Source organism: Chelonoidis abingdonii, chromosome 1 (genome assembly GCF_003597395.2).
Source record: "Chelonoidis abingdonii isolate Lonesome George chromosome 1, CheloAbing_2.0, whole genome shotgun sequence".
In the NCBI taxonomy this organism is placed as follows: domain Eukaryota; kingdom Metazoa; phylum Chordata; order Testudines; family Testudinidae; genus Chelonoidis; species Chelonoidis abingdonii.
Window position 1 is genome coordinate 152,245,329 of NC_133769.1, and position 17,047 is coordinate 152,262,375.

At 48.2% G+C, this 17,047-nt stretch overlaps 1 protein-coding gene and 1 pseudogene across 2 annotated transcripts in view; both read right to left on the reverse strand.

Moving 5' to 3' along the window:
- The window catches only part of ATN1 (atrophin 1), a 72,518-nt gene that overhangs the window by 21,129 nt on the left and 34,342 nt on the right, over window positions 1–17,047 (reverse strand). The window lies entirely within an intron of this gene.
- On the reverse strand, window positions 5,627–5,841 carry LOC142046154 (U4 spliceosomal RNA; annotated as a pseudogene).

Sequence of the window (17,047 nt, forward strand, 5' to 3'; positions counted from 1 at the left end):
TAAGGCATTAAGGCGCCAGAGTCTCTGAAGATCTTTGGGAATGGCTGGAGTTTAATGTGGGGTTAGCACAGGGAGATGGGAATCAGGATTCCTCAGTCAATTCCGCTTGGGTGGGGAGTGGTCCTGAGTGCTGTAGCAGGGAATCAGGTACGCTATTCTATTCCTTGCTCTAGCAAGGGAATTTGTTGTCTAGTGGGGTTAAAGCAAAGAGGAACTGGGAGGAGGATTCCTGGATCCATTCGCAGCTCTGCCTCTGACTTGCTCTTTTACCTTGGGAAATTCTCTTTCCTGCTATCCCAGTTTCCCCATCCTATTAAAATGGGGACAATGATACTGACCCTACTTCTTGGGGAGTGGGGGAGGGAAGTATGAGATCTATTTAATTGGTTCTTTTCAGATTGCTTGGGATCCTCAGATGAAAGGCACTTGCGACTTTAACTTCATTCCTATTTTATCTGCCCCTCATGCTGCAGGGTCATTTGGCCCATATAACAATAATTCTCCATATGAATTCACTATTCATAGATTATAGACTCTTGAGAGGTCATCGGTCCGGTCCCCTGCCCTCATGGCAGGACCAAATACTGTTCTTAGACCATCCCTGATGACATTTATCTAACCTACTCCTTAAATAGCTCCAGAGATTGGAGATTCCCAACCTCCCTAGCAATTTTTCTAGTGTTTAACTACCATAGGGAGTTAGGAACTTTTTTCCAAATGTCCAACCTAAACCTTTTCCCTTGCTGCAGTTTAAGCCCATTGCTTCTTGTTCTATCATTAGAGGCTAAGGTGAACAATTTTTCCTCCTCCTGATAATACCCTTTTAGATACCTGAAATTTGTATCATGGTCCTCTGTCTTCTCTTTTCCAAACTAAAGAACCAATCTTTCAGCCTTCCTTCAACTAGGTCCATGTTCTCAAGACCTTTAATCATTCTTGTTGTCTTCTCTGGACCACCTCTCCAATTTCTCACATCTTTTCTTGAGAATTGCGGTGCCCAGAACTGGAACCCAATACTCCAGTTGGAGGCCTAAACCAGCGCAGAGTAGAGCAAAGATGACTTTCGTGCTTGCTCACACACACCTGTTAATGCATCCAGATCATGTTTGCTTTTTTTGCAACAGCCATCACATTGTTGGACTCATATTTAGTTGTGATCTAACTATACCCTAGTTTCGCCTTTCTGCATACTCTTCTAGACAGTCTCTTCCCATTCTGTATGTGTGAAACTGATTTGTCCTTCCTAAAGTGGAACACTTTGCATTTTGTCTTTATTAAACTTCATCCTGTTACCTCGGACCTTTCTCCAATTTTGTCCAGATCTTTTGAATTATGACCCTATTTCTCCAAAGCCAGTTGCAATTCCCTCCAGTTTGGTATCATCTGCACACTTAATAGCGTACTTATCTGGTGCCAATATCTAAGTCTTTTGTGAAGATATTGAACAAGCCAGTCCAAAACAGACCCTGCGGAACCCCACTTGTGTATTACCTTTTCCAGGCAGGATTGGGACACTCTCTGAGTAGGGTTATCCAGCCATTCTCAAGTGAAATTTCCTCATAACGCACATCACTAAAAAGCATGGAATTCTAAGCTAAAGGACAACAATTTCCAGTTGCAGCTTAAGCACTTAGCCCAGTGCATCTCATAAGACATAATGCACCACATGCCGATAAACTCTCTAACCACACACTTTAAATTCAACAATACTATCATCCTCAGGTCACACATCAAACTATAAGGCACAATTTTAACTCCAACCTTCCAACGGTATTTGTTATTTAATACTTAATATTGACAACGAGTCTTAATCTCCACATACCAACTCATGTCAGAGAAAGAATACAGCTGAATACACTCCAATTTCTCTCTTATCAAAATTTTCCTGGAATAGCTACAAATGTTAGATCAAATGTACAACACACAATTTCAAACAGACAACAAATATTATGACTTTTTAAGTGAGAGTAATTCGCCACTGGAACAGAATTACTGAAAGCTGTCATAAAATCTTCCTTCACTGGAATCATACATCTTTCTAAAATATAATAATGTAAGTTAATAACAAATTATTGGGCTCAATACAGGAATTACTGTGTGAAATTTCCTATGCCTGCTATATAAGGGGTCCAGACTGGATTGATCACGTTTGTTTCTGACCTTTTTATGAAATAGAAACATGGGTCAGCCTTTCATTCTACATCATAATGACAGGAGATGCAGGGACCCTACTCAAGCACAGTTAAGTCCCAGGAAGACAAAAGGTCTCTTCAAACTGGTGACTGCTGGGCACACAACAATGGCAGAAGAAAATTCAGTGTTGATAAATGCAAAGTAATGTTACATTAGAGAAACATAATTCCAATTTACACCACAAAATGATGGATCTAAAATTAGTGTTACACTTCAAGAAAGAGTCTTGGAGTTTCATTTGTGGCATCGCTCTTTGGGAACACTCGCTCAGTGTGCAGCAGCAGTCAAAAAGATAACCGAAAAAGAGTTACCTTCTTGTAACTGTTTATCTTGGGAGAATGCGTTCTCATACCCTTCCAATTAGGTTGTGGGCGTGCGTGTGGCACAGTCATCAGAAAGATTTTTCCCCTAGCAGCCACCACGGGTCGGCTTGTGGAGCCCCCTGCGTTGGCGCCTTCATGCACTCATATATGACCCTGCCAACCTGGAGCCTCCTCACGTTTCCTTACTTGCTGGTTTACTCCGACAGAGGAAAAAAGGCAATGGGTTGGAATGGATATGAGCAACACATCCTCAAGAACAACAGTTCATGAGAAGGTGACTCATTTTTTTTCTTTGAGTGATGCTTTCATATCGATTCAATTCCAAGCTAAGTCATGGAATCACTGATTGGAGCCCCATTTCTGCCAAAAAGCCGCAACACCTCTTGCATGCTGACGATGGCGTAATGAGGAGGTGAATGTATGTACTTAAGGACAAGTTGCTGCCCTGCGATTTCTTGTATGGGACCTGAGCCAGCGAATGCCGCTGAGGAGACCTGAGGCCCCATTGGAGTGCCTGGTCGTTAAGAGCTGGGCTGGTTATTCTGGCCAGCTTGCGCATGTGATAGGATTGCATGCACGTATCAGGAACGATATTCTTTGGCTGAGATTGGGAGCCTTTCATCCTGGTCTGCCACCACTATGAAAACTGGTTTCAACTTCCTGAATGACAGAGGCCAGGTCTACATGCGACTTTAAATCGGTTTAAATGGCCGATATTACCGATTTAACGCTGTATCCGTTTCACCGACGTTTCTTAATATCGACTTAAACGGCTCCTTTAAATCGATTTCGGAACTTCCTCCCAAACGAGAGGAGTAGCGCTAAATGGTCGATAGTGATAACTCGGATTAGGGTTCGTGTGACGGAATCGACGTTATTGGCCTCCGGCGGCAATCCCAGATGCAGCACTGACCGCTCTGGACAGCAATCTGAACACGGATGCAGCAGGGAGGAAACAGGAAAAGCCACGCGAACTTTTGAATTACATTTCCTGCTTGCCCAGCGTGGAGCTCTGATCAGCACGGCTAGCGATGCAGTCTGAAATCGAAAAAGAGTCAGCATAGACCGTAAGGGGAGATACTAGTCGGATCGCTGTATGGGGAGACAAATCTGTTGTATCCAGCTCCGTTACAGAACACGAAATGCCAAAGCGTTTGAATAAAAAACTCCAGGATACACAGCGCTGCGTGACAAGCGTAACGGAAGCCAGAGATTCAAATGGACGCTCATGAAGGGAGGGAGAGGGTACTGAGGACTCAGCATCCCACAGTCCACAGCAGTCTCTGAAATTTATTTGCATTCTGGCTGAGCTCCAAATGTCTGTAGGTTCAAACACAGTGTCTGGGCGTGGTCAGGGAACAGCTCCTCATTTCTTGTCTCCCCCCCCACCACGTGAAAAAAAAGGGAAAGAAATCATTCCTTGACTACTTTCTATGTCACCCTATGTGTACTGACACGCTGCTGTAGACGGGATGCACAGCAGTGAAGAGCAGTATCCGCTCCTCTCCATCTTCTCCTCTCTGGTGTAGATGGGCTTCAGGACTGCCACACATCCAGGAAAACCATGCCTGATAATTGCTCAACGAGAGGCAATATTCCTGGTTACTCGCAGTAGATAGGACAGAACGCTAAAACCAGCTTCATCATCGAAACTGGGGCTGAAAATTTTGAAAGTAACTTGGATTGACTCGCTTGGCAATGAGTCAATTCCTCCCTTATGGTTTCTAAACATAGAGTCCATCCTGCCTGGACTGTCCAAGCCCGGGAGGCTGCCTCCAAGTACCTCCCCCCCGACATCATTTTATCTCACTAAACAGTCTCTGTTCTTATTCTTGTATCCTTACAACTTCATGACACAAACGGGGGAGGCACTGACCACGGTTAGCCCAGGAAGGTTGAGGAGGAGGAAGCAACGGTGCCTTCTCTGCAGGGGCAACCCCTGTGAATACTGACACGGAGCAGCTGTGCTCTCTGATACACTGGATCTCTGTTACACTTGCCTATTATTCTAGCAGGACATGCACCACTGACCGCTCTGGTCCGCATCCGAACTCGAATGCGGAGTGCCGTAAACAGGAAAAGCCCCAGACCTTTACAAATGACATTTCCTGCTTTCACGTGTCCAGCCCTCTGATCACCACGAGTGGCGATGCAGTTCAAGCAAAGTAGCTCCTGCATTGAACCTAACGGGAGACTAAGATGTGATCGCTGTATGGTGAGACAAATCGTTTTTCAGAGCTCCGTTAAAGACAGGAAATGCCAAAGCGTTGAAAAAAAAACTCCAGGATACACAGCGGTGCGTGACAACCGTAACAGGAACCAGAGACTCAACGGATGCTCATGGAGGGAGGAAGGGGGTATGAGGACTACAGCTACCAGTTCCACAGGCGGTCTCTGAAAATTATTGCATTCTTGGCTGAGCGCCCAATGTCTGTAAGCTTATACACGGTGTCTTCACGGTTCACGGAACAGCTCGTCAGTCTCTTCCCCCCCAGCACGTGAAAGAAAAGTAAAATAAATAATCCTGACTACTGAAATGCACCTCTCTGTGTACTGAATGCTGCTGGCATTCGACCAGATCGCAGCTTCCTCGGCGCATGCTGCTAAGAGCAGTATCCGCTCTCTGCCCCTCCCAGTGGTAGAACGGTCGCCCAGTGAGTGCTCCTGGCTGAGTCTGGCCGGGGCTCCTGGTGAAAATGGGAATGACTCCCTTTTTCTGACAGTGGATGGTACAGAACGGCTGGTAACTGTCTTCATCTTATCACCTGCGGGCTGAGCTTCATCAGACCCTTCCTCTCTTGTGTAAAGAAAGATTCTGAATGCATGGCTGTCATAGCCATGGGGCTGCCTCCCCCTCATTGTATCTCATAACTAGTCTGTGATTCTTATTCATGCATTCTTCATAACATCATGCCAACAATGGGGGGGTCATGCTGTGGTAGCACAGATAGGTGGGAGCAACAGTTGCATTACTTGCGCGGCTCCCTCTGTGAATACTGAGGCGGAGCAGCTGTGCTGGATACACTGATTTAAATACACTGTATCCATTCTTGTCTGGACTGACTCTATTTTATAACCATAAGGGCAGGATTGACTCAGTCCCAGTGAGTCAATCCCAATTTGCTTTCAAAAATTTTCACAGGGTTTATTATCCATTCTGTCCCATTTACTGAGTGTAACAAAAGAGATGAGATGGTAACAGTTTCGCTGTTACAGTAGTACTTCCATCTACACCAGGAAGGGGAGAGGAGCGGATTTTCAACTAGCATAATATCACCCCTCAGAATTAACTTCATTGGTTATGATACTGCCACTGTGTAAGCTCAATGCTCTTCAGTGCGGCAGCATCGCCTATCAGCAGCATTCAGTACAAAGAGGGGACATTGGTAAGTACTCAAGGATTGCTTTATTTAAACTTTCATTTCTCGTGCCGGGTGGGGAAGAGACTGATGAGGCTGTTCCGTGAACCATTAAAAGACACCGTGTTGTAAGCTACGACATTGGGCGCTCATCCAAGAATGAAAATAGTTTTAAGAGACTGCTGGGACTGGGATAGCGGGAGTCCTCAGCATCCCCTTTCCGTCCTCCATGAATCCCCGCCCCCTGATGCTATGTTAATGTCGCAGGGGGGTTCTGGGTAATGGTCGTCAGTCATTCCTTGCTCCGGGAAAACATCACAGGAGACAGTCCTTCGCACTTTTTCTCCTGGATTGCCCTGCAGAAACAATAGCACGGCAGCCTAGAGACCATCCGCTTTTGTTTTTCCCGTCACCATTTGTTACTAGATGCCGTGGAGACAGAGGCGACACTCGAGCGCTACACACCAGCATTCATTGCTTTTAACAATGATAGCAGAGATGGTTACCAGTTGTTCTGTACCGCTCTACTGCTGAGAAAACTGGCAATGACATGACGGTTATCTCTCCTTCTCTGAACTGTCCGCTGCTATGAATGAGTGCCCCTGGCTAAAATCAGCCAGGGGCGCAACGCAAAAGCAAACTTGGATTGACTCACTGGCCACTGAGTCAATCCTCCCTTATGGTTTCTAAAAATAGAGTCTGTCCTGTCTACAAGAAGAGTCAAAGCAGCAGAGACCTATGGCACTTATAGACTAACAGATGTCTGTTAGTCTATAAGGTGCCACAGATTCTCTGCTGCTTTTTACAGTTCAGACTAAGACGGCTACCCCTCTGAAAGAAGAGTCAAGGTATTAGAAGAGCGGCAGCTACTCCGTGGTCTTTATTAACCGGGGTTCTCTCCTGCAAGAACCGCACCATTGCTTCAATTCTCTCCCAACCCTCCGCAGCTACGTGCAGCCCCCCCCCCCCCCATTTAGTCATTGCAGTCATGAGGAATACAGAATAGAAATATAGACTTATTCGTGACATAAACCGGGGAGGAGGGGCACTTGGAGGCAGGCAGCCGGGCTATGAACAGTCAGGCAGGACGTACTCAATTTTTAGAAACAGAAGGGAACGATGACTCTGCCCCAGTGAGCACCCCAATGTGGGTTTCAGAACCATCTGTCACAGGGCACTCATGATAGCATCGACACTACACTGTGATGCACTCGGCCAAGGTAAAGGGCTGCAACCCGCAACTTTTGAATTCCATTTCCTGAGTCCACCGTGAGGGTCAGCCACCACGGTGAGCACACGGCGCATATGCACTGGTAACAATGCAATTCCTGATCTCGACGAAGAGCGGCAGCTGGACCACACAGGAGTTCTGGATCCTGATCGCTATCTGGATGAGGCTCAGTGCCACAACACTGCGTTCCAAAAGACGAAATGAAAAAGTTTTTGAAGAATTTCAAAAGTCTATGGTTGAAAAGGGCACAGCAGGACTCCCTGCAGTGCGAGTGAAGTGAGGTGCTATAGACAGGGTTACCAGAAAGCCAGAGCAAACGGAAGGTCAGGCTCTGAGCCGAAAACATGCCGCTTCTAGCTGAACTACAAACTATGGGATAGCTGAGGAACAGCTACCCACAGTGCACCGCTCCTGAAATCTATGGTAACTTTGGACCATGGACGCAAACAATCGATGTCGTGATCCCACTGTGGATGCGCTAAACCGATTTTATTAGATCTGTTTTGTAATATCGGATTAAGCTAATTCGAAATAATCGTGCAGTGTAGACGTACCCTTAGTGAGCTTGATGTAAAAAGTTAGTGCACGCTGAACATCCAGGGGGTGCAGCCTCTGCTTACAGCTACTGGCATGAGGCTTAGGATAAAAACCAGGCAGGAAAATGTCCTGATTAGTGTGGAAGTGTGACAGAACCTTAGGAAGAAAGGCCGGGTGAGGTCTGAGTTGCACCTTATCCCTGTGGAAAACCATATGAGGTGAGTCTGAGATAAGGGCCTTTAACTCAGACACTCTCCTTGCTGAAGTAATTGCAATGAGAAAGGCTACCTTCCACGACAGACAGAGAAGGGAGCAAGTCACCAGCGGTTCAAATGGGGGCCCCACTAGCCTGGAGAGGACCAAGCTAAGGTCCGACGCAGGGACAGGCTGTCTGATCTGAGAATGGAGCCGTTCCAGACCCTTGAGGAACCAACCAACCGTAGGGTTGGCGAAGACGGAGAGTCCAGACGCTCCCAGGTGGAAGGCCGAGATAGCAATGAGGTATACTTTTATGGACAATAATTCCAGGCCTTGCTGTTTCAGGCACAGAGGGTACTCTAAGATGAGAGGTACAGGTGCCTAGAGAGGGGGTGTATGACGCTGGTCATACCAACAAGTACATCTTTTCCACTTTGCCAGATATGTGACTCTAGTGGAGGGCTTTCTGCTGCTGAGTAGGACCTCCCTTAGAAGCTCCATGGGGTTCAGCCATGAAGCTTCCAAGTCGTGAGGTGGAGGGACTGCAGGTTGGGGTGACGAAGGCGACTGTGGTCTTGAGTGATCAGGTCAGGGAGGAGAGGCAATGTGACCGGGCTGTCCACTGACATTTCCAGGAGTATGGTGTACCAGCGATGTCGAGATCACACTGGTGCTACCAGAATGATCTCTGCCTTGTTCTTGTGGACCTGGAGTAGGACTCTGTGCACAAGAGGGAATGGGGGAAAGCCGCAGAGCAGGCGGCCTCCCAAGAGTAACAGGAATGCATCCATGACTGAGCCTGGGCTGTGTCTCTGGAAGGAGCAGAACATTGGGAACTTTCTGTTGCTCCGGAGGGCGAACAGATCAACCCGGGGAAACCACTTGTGATTGCAGAAGGACCTTCTGAGGTGGTCTGCCAGTATGTTCTCAACTCCTGGTAGATAGGATTCTTCCAGGTGAATGGAGTGGCTATGCAGAACTCCCATAGCCAGAGAGCTTCCCAACACAGAGGAGAGGACTGGGCTCCACCCTGCTTGTTGATGTAAAACATGGCAGTGGTGTTGTCCGTCAGAACTGCTACGCACTGACCTTGTAATGTCTGGCATGCTAGTCGCACTGCCCTCAGCTCCTTGATGTTGATATGGAGGGAGAGCTCGTCCTGTGACCAAAGATCCTGTATTTGGAGGTCTCCCAAGTGCGCTCCCCATCCCAGAGCTGATGCATCCATTACTAGGGACAAGGAGGGCTGAGGGCTGTTGAAGGCAGTACCAGATTTACCGTAGTACCAATGGCTCCACAGCGCCAGACCCAAGCTCAGAAGGGTCCCATAACACTCACTTCCTCTCCTCTAGCAGCACTGCAGAAGCGGAAGCCCTGAGAACAAGGAGCCTCGGAGCAGCAGGGATCCAGCATGGGAGCTGAGAACCCAAGGGGCCCTGGGAGCTGTAGTTCCTTAGCCAGCTCCGAGCCCATAGAGCCAGCTCTGGAGCAGGGAAGGAACTACACTTCCCAGCATTCCCTTGGCAGCTATCAACAGGAAACGGAGTGCGAACGAGTGAGGAAGCTGACCCCATGCACTGCAGCTTGCTGAGAATGGAGAGCTGGCTGTTAGAAGGGGGTGGCACAGTAAATGGAGAACAAGTGTGCCCAAGGAGTAGAAGGCTTTGGCCCAGATAGCACCCTCAGAAGACTTCCCCAGACCGGATTAGGGATGCTGGTGTGACCTCACCTGGCAGCCCCCAAAGAAGGAATTGGGTGGACTAAATGGAACAGTGTCATCATCTCAATTCTGAAGGCTAATGAGGAGGTACTGGATCCACCAGAAGTTAAATGATATATAAGGGAGGGAAGGCTCATAGACGACTGGGCAGTAGTGAGTGGCACTGGGGGATTTCCACGTCTGAGCTATGGAAGCAGAAATGCTTTCTTTTCAGATTTATCTAATATTAGAAGGAATTTAGCACTGCTTCCACATCTGAACACTCCAAATCCAACTCTGTCTACTATCTATTCAGGGACACCTCATAGGACCTAATCACATCGCCACATTATCAGAGGCCGTTCACCTGCACATCTACCAATGTGATATTGCCATCATGTGCCAGCAATGCCCTCTGCCATGTCAATTGGCCAAACCGGACAGTCTCTAATTTAAAAGAATAATGGACACAATCAGACGTCAGAATATAACATTCAAAACCAGTTGCAGAACACTTCAGTCTCCCTGGTCACTCGATTACAGACCTAAAGTCACAATATTACAACAAAAAACTTCAAAACAGACTCCAACGAGAGACTGCTGAATTGCAATTATTTGTAGATGGACACCATTAAATTAGGCTTGATAAAGACTGGGAGTGGATGGTCATTACACAAGATAAAACTATTTCCCATGTTTATTCCCCCCCGTCCCTTTACTGTTCCTCACAACTTCTTGTAACTGCTGCAATGGACCATTTTGATTACCACTACAAAAGTTTTTTCTCTCCTGCTGGTAATACCTCACCTTAACTGATCATTCTCGTTAGAGTGTGTATGGTAACACCCATTGTTCATGTTTCTGTGTATATATCTATCTTCCTACTGTATTTTCCACTGCATGCATCCAATGAGTGGGCTGTAGCCCACAAAGCTTATGCTCAAATAAATTTGTTAGTCTCCAAGGTGCCACAAGTACTCTTGTTCTTTTTGCAGATACAGACTAACATGGCTGCTACTCTGAAACCTGTCAAATTCAGGCAGCTCAACGCTCAATTTAGGCTGCTGTTACTTAGATCATAGACTCACAGATTGTAGAATATTAGGGTTGGAAGAGACCTCAGGAGGACATCTAGTCCAATCCCCTGCACAAGCAGGACCAGCACAACTAAATCATCATTTCTCCCAATCAAATTACTGATCCACCTGTAACTTGCTGTAGAAAAGTAGGATAAATTGAGCAACAATGCTGGCATTTCCCCGCGCTACTAGGACTGAAACTGCTATTTTCTGCAGCCATTACTTTTTTTATAGTTTGTTTGTTTTAAAGGAAGACAGTGATATTGCACTGGCACATTCCATAGAAACAAGAGTGGCAAAAAGAATCAAAAGGTGCCTCACTTTCCTCATTATGTAGGACAGTCTTATATATGGATCCAGAATCCTCAATCACACAACTGAAATTGTTCCACGTTACAGCGTTCTGTAACCATGTGGGACCAGTCCTATCTGTGTTCTGTGCACATCCAAATTCCTACTGAATTCAGAAGTGCCTTGCTTTGTGACCTACTGCTGTATTATTTTAGCTTTTGTAAGTGAAGCGTTTACATTTAGTATTGGGTGGGAGCTCTCAAAAAAGTTAGGTGCTGTAGGAGGTTGCTTTATTCACTAGGTAATGTGAGACCTTCTGTTACACAGTAAACCAGTACAGCATAGAAGTGCACTTTGCTCCTAGAGTTTAGAATGGGGTCTTTGCTTCTATAACCAGCCATTAAAGATAATGAAAAGACTTTCACTCACTTCAACAGGCTTTGGACAGAACTGGTTATCACGGGGTAACTCCACTGTCTTCATAGGGTCCTGATCCCATACAGAGGGGAGCCATGTGAGCTTGTTGCAGAACTGCTGCTCAGGATGGGACTCCTGGCACCCCAGCTCCAAAATCATTCAGGCTGCCCTTTCTGCACAACTATGTGCTAGCTGAGGGTGCGTGGGAATTGGTGGCTCTGCTAGCAGTTGTGATTGTGCAGCTCAGAGATACTGTAAAGCCATGACTAGAGGAAGGGTAGCCGCGTTGTATTTAACTGCAGAGTCTGCAGCTGCCTAGCGAGGCCAGCGCAGAAGGATTTAGAAGTCCCACCGTGCTGCTAGTTGCCAAGGTTCAAGACATGCTCAGCCCTGGCATTGCCACCCTCCTGCGGCTAGTAGCTGCAGTTGTCTAAGGCTCAGGAGCCTCAATGGCAATTGGCCCATGTCTACAGCCAGAGAAGCTGCAAGTGGCTCTGATGACTACTGAGACCACACTATTAAGCTAAGCCTGATAAAAATGAAACTGGAATTAACCTCAAAGGAACAGAGGTCACCAGTAGAGGGAAAGGAATGTCAAGGGAAGCAGGGAAAGAGGAAGCAGGTCAGGCTTGCAGCGGGAGAATAGCCCCAGCTGGTTGGGGAGCATGTCCAAAGTAGAAAGGAAACAAGTATGGGGAGAGGTGGTGGTGACCAGGTAGCAGACTAGCATGTAGCTGGGAGCAGAGGGAGAAAGGCTGGTGTCTTCAGATTCCCAAGGGCTAAGTCCTCACTTTGGGGAAACGGTGTTTGCAGGCGGCTTGCTCACATGGCAGGATGGGGGCTGAGGGAGGGATTCGTCAGAACTGATCAGGTATCTGTTGGCTGTGGAACTCTGAGCTCAGACTAGGACCACATGCAGTGACTGGCGACATAGGGGGGTACTGGAGACATGGCTCGAGAAGGTCTGAATAAGGAAGGAGATAAAACTGTGGGGAGTTTCCTTGATCACTATGAAAGTTCTACTCACTGTGGACATTGGTAAACCCACATGGGTGTACAGCTCAATGAGAAAAACTGGGGGCTGAGGGAGCTGTGTATGGCAATGCATATAGTCACATAGATATGTGTGATCAAAATTAAAAATGTCTCTGAGATTCAGTACCGGGTATACTATGGCACCACTACACCAGGCCCACACTCGCAGTCCACAATGACTACACAGTGGCCCACAAAGATGTTTGGCGCCTGGGTCCACAAAAGGTTAATCCAGCCCTGGTTGAAGGGGACTCCTCTGCACACTGTCCCAGGTTCGAGCCACCACTGAAGGGACTCAAGCACCTGCCCTGGCACCGTGACCACTGAACTCAGGCTGTCACGTCCCGGGTGATAGGCCGAAGTGAGCCATGCCTATAGAGGCCTGAGCTTCAGTCTGGCATGCCAGATCATGTAAACGCAGGCTGCCATGTGGCTGAGGAGACTCAGGGATTCCCTTACTGTAGTGGTCGGGTACTGCCTGAGCCCTTGAATGATGTCCATCATGACTTGGAATTGGGACTATGGCAAAAGTGCCCTTGCCTGAACCGATTCCAACACTGCCCCAATGAATTCTATTCTTTGGGTCATTGCCAAGGTTGACTTGCTCAAGTTGAGGAGGAGATCCAGTCTCTCGAATGTGGATCTGACCAATCAGATTTCAGACTCCATCTGCTCCCCGGTGTGGCCCCTGAGCAGCCAGTCGTTGAGGTAGAGGTATACCTGCACCTGCCTCCAATGGAGGAAAGAAAATATCATATTGACTCTATATAAATCTGTGGCATGCCCACATCTTGAATAGTACGTGCAGATGTGGTCACCTCATCTCAAAAAAGATACATTGGAATTGGAAAATGTTCAGAAAAGGGCAACAAAAATGATTAGGGGTATAGAACTGCTTCCGTACGAGCAGCGATTAATAAGACTGAGACTTTTCAGCTTGGAAGAGAGACAACATAAGGGGGGGGATATGATTGAAGTCTATAAAATTATGACTGGTGTGGAGAAAGTAAATAAGGAAGTGTTATTTACTCCTCATAACACCTAGAAACTAGGGCGTCACCAAATGAAATTAATAGGCAGCAGGTTTAAAACAGACAAAAGGAAGTATTTTTTCACACAATGCACAGTCAGTCTGTGGAACGCTTTGCCAGAGGATGTTGTGAAGGCCAAGACTATAACAGGGTTCAAAAAAGAACTAGATAAGTTCATGGAGGATAGGTCCATCAATGGCTTTTAGGCAGGATAGGTAGCCTCTGTTTGCCAGAGGCTGGGAATGGGTGACAAGGGATAGATCACCTGATGATTTTCTGTTCATTCCCTCTGGAGCACCTGCCATTGGCCACTGTCAGAAGAGAGGATACTGGGCTAGATGGACCTCTGTTCTGACTCAGTATGGCCATTCTTATGTTCATACGGGTTCCTTACACTTCCCATTATCAAAAATTCTTGGTGACTGTCTATCCTCCCCTACATGGTTTTGCAGCAGGACCTGGGAGCTGACTTTTGCTGGCCTCATGAAAATCTTTCCAAATTTGGTTGAGTTGTAAGACACTGAAAATTGCCATTGTATGTCTGTATTTCACACCGCACAGCTGGTTTCTGGATCGCTGACAAAACCATTCAAGATTCCATTTACACCAGCCCAGTGTCTCACTTCAGCAGTCCACACACAGTGACCCTCCAGGCAGGATGAAGACAAAATAAATCCTGCTCCTTTCCCAAATCTACATAGCCTGTTGCTTAGGGGCAGATCCATTCCACTGGGAACCAGGAGACCATGAGTTCTAGTCTCACTTCTGCTAATATTAATAATTATGTACCCTTTACTCTTATCACTGAGCAAGGCCTCACAGGTTACACAAGCTGGGGACAGACTTTGTCCCCTAATACAGCAGACTCAAGTCTCATCTACTTAGCTACATCTGCCCTGTGCTGCCAGCATGCCTCTTCTTCTTGAGTGCAGGCCCATCCCATGCCACACAGCCGTGCCCAGTGCCCGACAGGCCAGTTATGCCCTCCCCATACACATGCACAATCTTCCCACCACAAACGCATGGTGCCTTCCACACCATCACCCTGGCCTAGCACCTCTCTGCTCACAGCCCCACCACAACTGCCCAGCACCCCCCACACAACGCCCCACTCTCTAGTTCCCCAACACACAATCTCCCCCTCCCCCATTACCCAGTGCCCTTCCCCATAGCCCCACCACAACTATACAATGCCCCACACAGACTCTCCACTGACTAGTGCCCCAACACACACAGATCTCCCCCACTGCCCAGCACCCCCCAGACCGCTCACTGCCCAGCATCGCCACCACAGACTTCCCAGACACTCACTCCCGCGTGCCCTGTCCCCTCCCCTGGCCGCACTCACCAGCCCTGCTAGGAGGTGAGGTGGCTAGCTTTTTGCTGCCCCAAGCACAGCACTCAGGCAGCCTTTGGCCTGCGGGAGGTCTGCCGGTCCCGCAGCTTCAGAGTACCCCCCGCCAAATTGCTGCCATATCTGCAGGACCGGCGGACCTCCCGCAGGCGCACTGCGGAAGGCTGCCTGACTGCCCGCCTCACAGGGACTGGCAGGTGCCGGCCCCCCCCCCCCCCCAGCTTGCCGCCCCAGGCACGCGCTTGGAGTGCTGGTGCCTGGAGCCACCGCTGGCCCCGTGGTTTGCAGCCAAGGCTGCAGCAGGGACAGTACATCCCCCAAAACACACACAGCTCCCTAGGGCTGTGTGCCCTCCTCCTTCATGTGTCCTGATATTTTACTCTTGCAATCTGGTCATCCTATCCCCAGCACTGGAGCCGGGCAGGACCTGAGGCATACACCCGAGACCCACTCCACACAACCAGGACATCTGTTGGTTTCCCAGCTGGGGATACCACTTGCTTCTTATTCAGCTCCAACTCAACCAGCCACCTAAAGCCGCGGGGAGACTAGTGGGCATTTTTGTTATATTTTCTTAGTATGTGAGCATTTAGGGCCTGATCCAATTTCCATGGAAGTTAATGAGAGTCTCACTTACTGCTATGTGATTGGTTAGTTATTCATTTAGTATCCCCAATTCCCTATCTTTCCCCTTTCTTTTATTTTACCCTCTGACATTCTGTACCTTGGGGGAACACTACACCTACATGTTCATCCTTTTAATATGACTGTGTGGCATCCAATGCAAAGTTTGTCATGTCAGGTGTCTTCAGAAGGCTCATGATGCACTGAGCATTGTTGTTATAGTAATGTTATAGGTGCAATTTCATGTATATATTTATGAGGCTGAAAATGTGTCCTCATGGCTTAAAACAAGCCCAGGCAAACTCTCCAGGAACAGAGGGGCAGTTCACACCTCATCAGGGCATGTAGGGGACAAACCCAGCCCAGACTCACAGGAACAGAGACACTGGCCTAGGCAGCAACAAAGGATCTGTTGGACACTCGAGTGAGTCATCCGCCTTCCCTCGGTCAGTCAGGAACTATGATGAGTTAATGCTCACCTGACCCTGAAGGAGTGGGAGGGGCAAAGCCAAGAGGAAAGAAAGAACATGATAAAAGGGAGAGATATTTGCCATGCTCTCTCTCTCACTTCTGCCTCCATCTACAGCAGTGGTGGGCAAACTACGGACCAGGGGCCATATCTAGCCCTTGAGCTCTTGTTAGGGAGCTGGGTCCAGGTCTTGTCCCGCTCTGGTGCTCCAGCTGGGGAACGAGGTTGGGGGCTTGTCCTGCTCCGCACGGCTCCTGAAAGCAGTGGCATGTCCCCCCTCCACCTCCTACACATAGGGACAGCCAGGGGGCTCCACACACTGTCCCTACCCCAAGTGCCACCCCTGTAGCTCCCACTGGCCGTGGTTTCCGGCCAATGGGAGCTGCAGGGGTGGCACCTGCAGACAGGGTAGTGTGCAGAGCTGCCTGGCCGTACCTCTGCGTAGGAGCCTGAGGGGGGACAGGCCGCTGCTTCTGGGAGCTGATTGAGGTACGTGCCGTCTGGAGTCTGCGCCCAACTCCTCCTGTACCCAAACCCCCTGCCCCAGCCCTGATCCCCCTCCTGCCCTCCGAACCCCTTGGTCCCAGCCTGGAGCACCCTCCTGCACCCCTAACCCTCATCCTCAGCCCCACCCAAGCTGGCACCCCTAGCCAGAGCCCTCACCCCCTCCCACTCACCAACTCTCCATTTCATGAGCATTCATGGCCCGGACTACTATTTCCATACCCAGTTGTGGCCCTCGGTCCAAAAAGTTTGCTCACCCCTGATCTACAGACATCACTACTAAACAACTGAAATGCTGACCAAAGTGGAGAGCCTGGCTGAAGGGCAACCAGCCAGCCTGTGGTGAGAAGCATCTATGTTTGTAAGGGCACTGAAAGTGTTAATATCAGTTTAGAACGTGTTTTGCTTTTATTTCATCTGACCAAATCCGACTTCTTGTGCTTTGACTTATAATCACTTAAAATCTATCTTTGTAGTTAATAAATTTGTTTGTTTATTCTACCTGAAGCAGTGCATTTGGTTTGAAGTGTGTCACAGACTTCTCTTGGGATAACAAGCCTGGTGCATATCAATTTCTTTGTTAAACTGACAAACTCACGTAAGCTTGCAGCGTCTAGCAGGCATAACCGGACACTACAAGATGGAAGTTCCAAAGGTTGTGTCTGGGACTGGAGATATTGGCTAGTGTCATTCAGCTGCATTT